Raw genomic sequence first — 9,958 nt, forward strand, 5'->3', positions numbered from 1 at the left:
CTGGGGTCTTGGAAGAGCAGCAGGTTTTCTTTTTTTTAAGCGGTAGAGAAGAACCCCCCACCTCCCCGCCCGCCCGGGGCCACATCCTGAGCAACAACAAAGTGGTGTTTGGGTGAGACCAGATTAATGGGAGTGGCAGATGAGAATCCTGAAACCAGATTGTGGGAAACTTCAAGCAGTTTCTTTTATGCTGGTGCCCAAACCAGCAAATGTTCGAGAGTCACGGAGGAAAGGAGGAAAACCTGAAAGGCTGGTGTTTTCAAAAGGTGATCCTGAACAAGTAAGGAGGACCAGCTGGAGAGGGGAGAGGACAGAGGCAAGGGTTATTAACCTTTTCTGTGCCATGGACTCCTGCTCAGGATAACGTTCCTAAGTGCTGCTATGGTCTGGTTGGTTGTGTCCCCCACAAATTCATATGTTGAATTCCTAACGCCCAGTGTAATGGTAATTAGGAAGCAAGGCCTCTGGGAGTTGCTTAGGTCAGGAGAGTGGAGCCCCCACGAATGGGATTAGTGCTCTTATAAAAGAGACCAGGCAGAGCTCCCTGCCCCTTCCAGCACGTGAGGATGCAGCCCACAGAAGATGGCCTTCATCAGCACCTGACCTTGCCGGCCCCCTGATCTCAGACTTGCAGCCTCCAGAACTGTAATAAATAAATATCTGTTGTTTATAAACTACCCAGCCTCTAGTATTTTGTTGGAACAGCCCAAACGCATTAATACAAGTGCAGAAAATAAAATACACAGGTTTACAAAGGAAATATTGTTGAAATCCTAACACCAAAATGTATTTAAAATCTGGTATGTAACATAGGTGCTTTCCTTATTAATATATTGAATAACAAGATCTAATAACTGTGAGGATTTCAAAGGAATGACGAGTGTAAATAATGTTCTGTGTCAGTTGTAATGTGATATAAAAACATCTGGAATTTCCATGGGTGACATAGCCATTGGTACTGCTATGCTTTGTTGTCTCATTCATAATCGAAAAGAATAATGAATTTTACTAAGAGGGTGGTGAAAATATCAACCTAATTGCTTTCCCAGCCAAGTTTAAGACCGCCTTGAATTCTATCCAAGGACCCCTTGGGGAGACGGGGTGAAGACTCCTGAGCTTGAGGCTATCCTGTTTACCCTGAAACCAGAATCCGCATTGATGGGTATATTTCTGGGATCTTGCCAAAGTCAGGCGAGACTCCATTTTCTTTACAAAATCTGAGTTCATTAACTGATTCTTTCGGGTGAGACAGTTTGGAGTAGGGTATTAATGAAGGCTCTACGTACCTCCCCACAGGTAATAAATTAAATTAATTAAAGAGAGGAAATAGTACCTTTATAGTGGAGAGCTATCCCAGACATCTTCATGTTGACCACCACAGCAAGTGTCCAACAGTCAAACACTAATAATAGGACAAACTGAAATCACATTACTCTAAACCAAAATGTGGAACCAGAATAATCTCAAGGAAGCAATCAGATAAGCCCCAGTTGAGGGGCCCTCTACAAAACTAGGCATTTGTCCTCTTCAGAAATGTACATGGCATGACAAAGTGAGGTGGAGGAGCGCTTCCACATTATGGGAGATTAAAGAGATTTGACACTTAAATGTCTTGCTTAATCCACGACTGGAGCTAAGCTTGAAGACAAAGGCTTATAAAGAATATTATTTGGACAATTGGCAACATGTGAACATGAAAAATATATTAAACAATAATATTATATTAATTTTTTGAATTTGGCGATTTTTCTGAGATTATACAAGAGAATGTCTTTGTTCTTGGGAGATATACTCTTGGGGTGCCTGGGTGGCTCAGTCGGTTGGGCGGCTGCCTACGGCTCAGGTCATGATCCCAGGGTCCTGGGACTGAGCCCCGCATCGGGCTCCCTGCTCAGCCGGAGCCTGCTTCTCCTTCTCCCTCTGCCTGCAGTTCCCCCTGCTTGTTTTCTCTCTCTCTAATAAATAAACAAAATATTTTTTTTAAAAAGAGATATACTCTGAATTGTTTAGGTGCAAAGGGTACACATTAGTGTTAATGATTCAGCAAAAATGTCTCTATATTAAACACACAGGTACAGACATATACATATATATATACATGTACAGCTAGACACAAACATGTACATATATGGAGAGAGTGTTCATGAGCAAATGTGACAAAAATGTTAACAACTGGTGAATCTAGATGAAAGATATAAAGAAGATATATATGGGGGGGTGTGATTCAGGATAGTACCCAGCAGTTATATTTCTAGGTCAAAGGTAAAAACTATGTACTTTTGTTAGATATTGCTCAATTCCCTTCATCAGGGGATGTACCACTTTGTATTCCCACCAGTTACGTGTGAGTGCCCACTTCCTCACAGCCTCGCCACAGAGTAGTTTGTCAAGATTTTGACTTTTTGGGGCACCTGGGTGGCTCAGTTGTTAAGCGTCTGCCTTCGGCTCAGGTCATGATCCCAGGGTCCTGGGATCGAGCTCCGCATCGGGCTCCCTGCTTGGCGGGAAGCCTGCTTCTCCCTCTCCCACTCCCCCTGCCTGTATTCCTTCTCTCGCTGTGTTGCTCTCTGTCAAATAAATAAAATCTTTAAAAAAAAAAAAAAGATTTTGAGTTTTTGTCCTGATGACAGGTGCATTGTGGCTTCAATCCGTGTCTTGTGAAGCGCATAGAGCTTGCAGTTTTCTACCAGGTAAGTGGCTCCTAAGACCTTATTTCAAAGAAATGGCTTCCACTCAGGCTCCAGGTACTTATTCAACCCCAGCCCCTCCTTCCTCCCTGTCTAGACAGATACGGTTAGTCAGATTGTGGGAATGGGTCCTCATGGTCATCATCATCATTATCAAATTTGCCTAGACGAGAAAGGGCACTCAATACATTTGTGCCAGTGGTGCATTTGTATGGACCTGGACAACTTGCCCAGCCATTTTGCTTCCATCTCAATCCACACAACAGTCTCCTCCAGAGGGCACATAGACAATACCTTCCCCATTGAATGAGGAAAAGGAGGTTCAAGCAGATGAAGTGGCTTATCCAGGCAGTAAGTGGAGAATCCAGGACTGGAGATCACATGTTCAGATTCCTAAGTGCCTACAAAGTTACAGAACAGGTCCCAAGACTACCTCCCTTCTGACACCCATGGCAAGTCCAGGGATCCCCACAACTACCTTAAGTTCAAGAATTCACATGAAGGACTCTCAGAACTTGCTGAAACCTATTGTACTCACTGTTATGATTTATTACAGTGAATGGATACAGATTAAAATCAGCCAAGGGAAGAGACACATAGGGTGGGGCCCAGGAGAGTTCCATACATACACAAAGCCTCCAGCTGTCCTGTCCCAGCAAAGTCATGGACAGAAACAATGCACGGCAATATGCATGGAGTATTGCCAACCAGGAAAGTATACTCTAGCCATGGTGTCCGGTTTTTATTGGGGCTTGATCTCCAGGATGTGGTCAGCTGCCCACATGGCTGACCTCAGTCTCCAGTCTATCCAAGAGCTGAGCTGATACTGCATGACCAAAGCCCTCACCACAAATCACATTGTTAGACTATCTGGCATGGCACAGAGCATCCAAGTAAACAAAATCACTCTTATCAGGCAGGACATTCTCAGGGTTTAGAGATCACCTCCTGGGGGTTGAGGGCAAAGACCAGAACTCTCTTTGGGCAAGGTTAAATCTTTATTATGCAATGCCCTTTCTTTGTGCTCCCTTACGACAAGTGGGGGTACCTGCTCACCGTCAGAGAAATGCTCAGCCTCTGCACCCGCACAACTGTGATGGAGAAAGCACACCTGGCTGAACAGCAGGACTGGAGAATGGAAACTGAGCAGAACAGAAGGGAGGAGTGGCACAGGAGAGCCCAGAAGTGAATTTAATGACGGCCCTCTGCAAGAAAAAGTACATTCGATTCCGGTGGTTGGGAATTTGCATCCCATACTTTTCTCTGCTCATCAAGGGTGGAAGAAAAATGCTAGTTTGAGCCCACTTGTCTCTGGGTTCAGGCCCAGCGGGCCTCAGTATCATTTTCTGATTGAGTGCATCCAGGACCCCTAGGTGGCATACATTTCCAGTTTAGGCAGCAAAAAAGAAAGAAGGAAAAAAAAAAGGAATCCAAAAGATTAACAAACCTCATTCTTCTATCAAATTACATTTCCTGGTAAGGTACTATTAACAATGAAAACTGGCTTGCAATTTGTGCAAAAGGTGTAAGTTCACCTCTTTATTGGCTTTTTAAATCTTAGCCGTGGGAATGTTGTTGACACTTGGAAAAATATTCTATTCCCAAATAGGACAAAGTTCAATAGAGATGAGGCCAAGCCTTACAACAGAGGGGAGAATGGGGAGGAGGGGCCGGCAGGGAGCTGGGAGTGCAGAGAAAAGTCTTGTTCACCTTCCCTCGGAGCTTTCTCTATGGGCACTGGCATGTCCTGAAGGAGCACAGGAGGCCTTCTCTCCAGTTTCCCAAGCCCATCCCAGCTGTTTTCAGGATTTCCATTCTCTTCCAGCCTTCCTTGGACAGGAAGCCACAGCCATAGGCAACTGGTTTATTTCTTCATAACACAGACAAAAGCTTGGAAAGACCCAAACCCAACACCTGGGTTACCAAAGCCTCGGTGGGTGTTTATTTGGGGCACAAGACTAAAATGATGAGAAGCCTTGTCATTTATAATTTTTCTCCCCCCCCCCACCCCCTTCCTCTTCCCTGTCTCATTCCTGCGAAGGAACCAGAAGTTTCCTACCAGGGATACTTTACTTATTGATTAACAAATATTTACTGAGCATCTATTAATGCCAAGCATTGGTAGGAGCGATGATGGGCAGACACAAATGACAAAAATAAACAAACCAGAAAAATACCAGCAGGTGGCCATTGTTTACAGGGGGCTTGAGTAAACTTTCCTGGTTGGCAATACTCCATGCATGTTGCCGTGCATTGTTTCTGTCCATGACTTTGCTGGGAGAGGACAGCTGGAGGCTTTGTGTATGTATGGAACTCTCCTGGGCCCCACCCTATGTGTCTCTTCCCTTGGCTGATTTTAATCTATATCCATTCACTGTAGTAAATCATAACAGTGAGTACAATAGGTTTCAGCAAGTTCTAAGAGTCCTTCTTGTGAATTCTTGAACTTAAGGTGGTTGTGCAGATCCCTGGACTTGCCATGGGTGTCAGAAGGGAGGGTAGTCTTGGGACCTGTTGGGGTGGTTTTCCTGTGGTCAGAAGTGGTCTCTTTAAGAAGGTGACATTAAGGGGCGCCAGCCTGGCTCAGTTGGAAGAGCATGTAACTCTTGATCTTGGGGTTGTGAGTTCAGGCCCCACATTGGGTGTAGAGATTACTTAAACAAATTAAAAAAAAAAAGGTGACATTGAAATAAAGACTTGAAAGACAAGAATGAGTCAGCAATGTTAAGAACTTCTGTGGGAAAAGGGAGACAACCCTGACTTGATGAAGAAGCCCTAACTCGCCCCAGAAAATATGGAATCAACTAAGGTGAACTGAACTGGCAGAGCGAAGTGGTAATGAGCAGGAACTCCGGCATCAGAGTGACAAAACTTTGAGTCCTGGGTGTGTGACCTTAGGCAAAAATTTAATGAGCTGGAGCCTCCGTTTCCTCATCTCTAAAAGGGGTAAACGAACCCTCCCACTGAGGGAGGCCAGGAGGGCTCAGTGCAATGGACTGGCACCCAGGACCCCACAGGGTGATGCACACCCACACATCAAGGGTCCTTGGGGTGGCCCAGGAGGAATGCTCAGTGGGATAAGCAGGGTTCCCTTTGGTGGCCCAAGTGTAGGGTTAGTAAAGGAGTAAGGAATGCCTTTACTGTCTGGTGGGCTCTTTTCCAGCAGACTCTTAGCAAAGCACAAAGGGCACTATCTCAAGCTGCTGGTTATATAACTGGTTACATAACTGCTTAAGGGGAAACCTAACTCTATGGAAGGCTGCAATTTAACAGAATCATTTGTAATTGTTTTAAAATAAACCATTTCCCCATACCAACATGGAAACAGCCAGCATAACAGGCAATGCAGGTGGCTTGTGACCATCTATAATGTTCTGATTTCTAGGCGTTGTCAAGATAAACAGAAAGAAAAAGACGAGAGTAAGCCTATCTTTTTTTTTTTTTTTTTTTTTAGTAAATAGGTAGATATATTTTATTTGTCAAGAGTAAATGTCAATTTTATTTAGGGTTTTGGGACGCAATAGATCAGAATTCCAGTGCTGGCTGGGTAGCCTTGGGCAAGTTGCTTAACCCTTGCTACTCAAAGTGTGGTCCCCATGCCAGCAGTATAGGGATACCTGGGAGCTAGATGGGAATGTACAACTTCAGGCTCCACCCCCGATTTGCTGAATTAGAGCCTGTATTTACCAGATCTCCAGGTGATTTTATGCACTGAGAGCTGGGGAAGCATTCATTTTATTGCATATCTGAAACTAATATAACACTGTATTTTAACTAACTGGAATTATGATTATTATTATTGTTATATTTAAGTAAGCTCTATGCCCAACGTGGGGCTTGAACTCACAACCCCAGGATCAAGAGTTGTAGGCTCTCCCTAATGACCCAACTCCTTAACTAAGTGGAATTAAATGAAAACTTAAAAAGCCAAAAAAAAAAAAAAAAAAAGACTGGGGAAGCATTGATTTAATATCTCTGAACGTCACGCTCCTAAGAGAGGGGCTAAAGTGGCTTTTAAACAAATTAAATATAAATATAACCAGCTTTTTTTTATTTGCTAAGTCATTCTCACCCAATTTATTCTTCCAAACAAGCTTTCAAATCCTTTGTCAGCACTCCACAAAAAAAAAAAAAAAAAAAAACACTGGAATTCTCATTAGAACTTCATTAAAAATATAAAATAATTTGAGAATTGATATCTTTATAATATTTGTTCTTCCTATCCAAGAACATGGGCTGTCTCTACATTTATTACGTCTTTTCATTTTTTATTCAAGTTAAATTAATATGCAGTGCTATATTAATTTCAGGTGTACAATATAATGATTCAACAAGTCTATAATTAGTGCTCATCAAAATCAAAATATGTAACACCACAAATTTGCATGTCATCCTTGTGTAGGGGTCATACTAATCTTCTCTGTATAGTTCCAACTTTAGTATATGTGCTGCCAAAGCAAGCAATAAATATAACCAGCTTTTTAACAATTAAAAATTAAGCAGGGGGCTCCTGGCTGTTTCAGTTTTGGAGCATGTGACTCTTGATCTCAGGGTTATAAGTTTGAGCCCCATGTTGGGTGTAGAGATTACTTAACAAATTTTTTTTTTAAATTTATTTGAGAGAGAGAAAGAGCGCATGAGTGAGGGGAAGGGGCAGAGGGAGAGGGAGAAGCAGGCTCTTTGCTGAGCAGGGACCCCGACATGGGGCTCGATCCAAGGACCCCAAGATCATGACCTGAGCCAAAGGCAGATGCTTATCAGACTGAGCCACCCAGGTGCCCCAAAGTTAATAAAATCTTTAAAAAAAATTAAGCAGAACAGAAAATGAAATGAAAAACAAAGTCCGCCTCCACCCCCCCAACTCCTCCTCATCCCACAATACCCTATAACTCCTGCACCACTAGCCACTCTCTGAACTTCCTACAGCTTGGCCTAGTATTGGGCCTTTCTCCTTTGCAGGCAGGCAACCCCCACACTCTAGGCATTATTTGTCTTGAGTTTGGGTGGCAGCAGTGGAAAAGCACCCTTCTTTCCTACAAGCCAACAAGCTCTTCAAAGAAATGCTCACTCTGATCCAGGCTGACAGATACCTCCCTTTCATCTACTAAGCCCACAGGAGGGCATGGTTTCAGGTCAAAAACTGGTCTAGCCACCTCCTAGCAAGTTATGAGGGGAGATCCCTACACCTCTCTTAAGAATGTTAGGGTCTTGGGGCGCCTGGGTGGCTCAGTTGTTTAAGCAGCTGCCTTCGGCTCAAGTCATGATCTCGGGGTCCTGGAATGGAGCCCTGCATCAGGTTCCCTGAGAAGCAAGGAGTCTGCTTCTCCCTCTGCCCCTTCCCCCTACTCGTGCTCTTGCTCTCTCAAAGAAATAAATAAAATCTTAAAAAAAAAAAAAAAAAAAAAAAAGAATGTTAGGGTCTTGTCACATGTCACTGCTATTCTTGGTTTGGGGCTTCAGCTGATATTCCCGGACAGGGTTCTGTTACAGTCTTCCAAATCTGGCAGTCCGTGGATTGACCCCAGAGACCCGATCTGTCTCAATGATCATTTCATGGTCAGCTCCTTCAGTATGAATGTGACATGACTGAAATAGGACTTCCCTTCATGTGGGCCATCCCAGCTGCTCTAAAGGGAATCAACCAGCATCTTGGGATTCCATGACTACTCAGATTCTGTCTTTCTCTAGTTTTAAGAGTCTGGGCATCTTGGTCCAACCTAAAATTTGAGGTTCTCACCCATCATCTCAATTAACGAACAATAAATATTATATACTCTGCTAATTTCTATGTAAAATGATTCTAGTAGCAATCCCAATGTGTGTGTGTGTGTTGGTGGTGGGTGCTACCCATGCTGTTCAACAGGTATCTGGACACCAGCTGGGTGTCCTACAGTTTGACTCAATTCTGACACTATGTACCCAGAGAGAGCAACAGATGCCACAGGTGAAGGCCTCAGTCCTCTAAGACTGTCTCCCCACCCCCCAACCTCAGAAGCCTGTCACATGCCCAGTTTATTACCTGGGCTTTTGACTGACCAGCTATAGACTGGAGGTTCCAATGACCCCCTCCTTGGGCTTGATTAATTTGTTAGAGCAGCTCACAGAACTTAAGAGGAACATGTTACTTACTGGATTTCTGGTTCATTATAAGAGGATATAACTCAGGAACAGCCAGGTGGAAGAGATGCACAGGGCAAAGCTTGGGGAAAGGGTGTGGAGCTTCCACGCCCTCTCCAGAGGCACCACTCTCCCCAAATCTCCACATGTTCACCAACCCACAAGCTCTCTAAACCAGTCCTTTTAGGTTTTTATGGATATATCATCGGATAGGCTTGACTGGTTAAACCACTGGCCACTGGTGATTGATCCAATCTCCAGGTCTTGCCCTTAATGTAGGTCAGGGAGGGCGCCTGGGTGGCTCAGTCGGTTAAACGGCTGCCTTCAGCTCAGGTCATGATCCCAGGATCCTGGGATCGAGCCCCACGTCTGGATCCCTGCTCGGCGGAGAGCCTGCTTTTCCCTCTCCCTCTGCCTGCTACTCTGCCTGCTTGTGCTATCTATCGAATAAATAAATAAAAGTCTTAAAAAAAAAATGTAGGTCAGGGATTTCCAGTTCTAACCCCCTAATCACATGGCTGGTTCTCAGGCAACCAGTTCCCATCCTCAGGTGCTTCCAAAAGTCACCTCATTAATGCTCTTACCACTGAGGGAATTCCAAGGGCTTAAGGAGCTCTGGGCCAGACATGGAAGAAGACCAAATATATATTTAATCACAGTATCACACTTGACACATACATCCTTTCCTTAGCAAAATGCAGAATTGAGGAACAAAAGCAGCTTGAATTTTCTTTCGATACCAAATTAATTTATTCATCAAATATTTATTAAGGGTTTACTCTGTGGCAATGCCATGCTGGCACTGGGGGAGAGAGATTTAATAATGAACAAGACAGGCAAAGTCAAAGTCAAAGAAAGACACCCCTATGAGATGGCTTTCAGTTATTTTTAATTCTAGAGGAAAAAACTCTCTGAGAACTGAAAAGTTTACCTCTGTCTAGTTGAAAGTAAATGGAGGCATATTAAACATTTTAAGACTTTCAGCAAAAATCGACTGGAATCAGACAGCATCCAATCTAACAGACAGGAGCCCTGAGGAGCTGTACAGAATGAAAGACTTCTAGTCAGAAGGGAGCAGGGAGAAGGAAGTTCGACTAGACAAAAAAGCAGGTTGGTTAATGCAAGGTTACTTTCCTTTAGGGGATGGCAGGGGG

General features: G+C 43.8%; 1 pseudogene; it reads right to left on the bottom strand.

The window, feature by feature from the left end:
* Window positions 1-7,046: 7,046 nt before the first annotated feature.
* On the bottom strand, window positions 7,047-7,147 carry LOC113919036 (annotated as a pseudogene).
* Window positions 7,148-9,958: the final 2,811 nt, after the last annotated feature.

Source organism: Zalophus californianus, chromosome 1 (assembly GCF_009762305.2).
Source record: "Zalophus californianus isolate mZalCal1 chromosome 1, mZalCal1.pri.v2, whole genome shotgun sequence".
In the NCBI taxonomy this organism is placed as follows: domain Eukaryota; kingdom Metazoa; phylum Chordata; class Mammalia; order Carnivora; family Otariidae; genus Zalophus; species Zalophus californianus.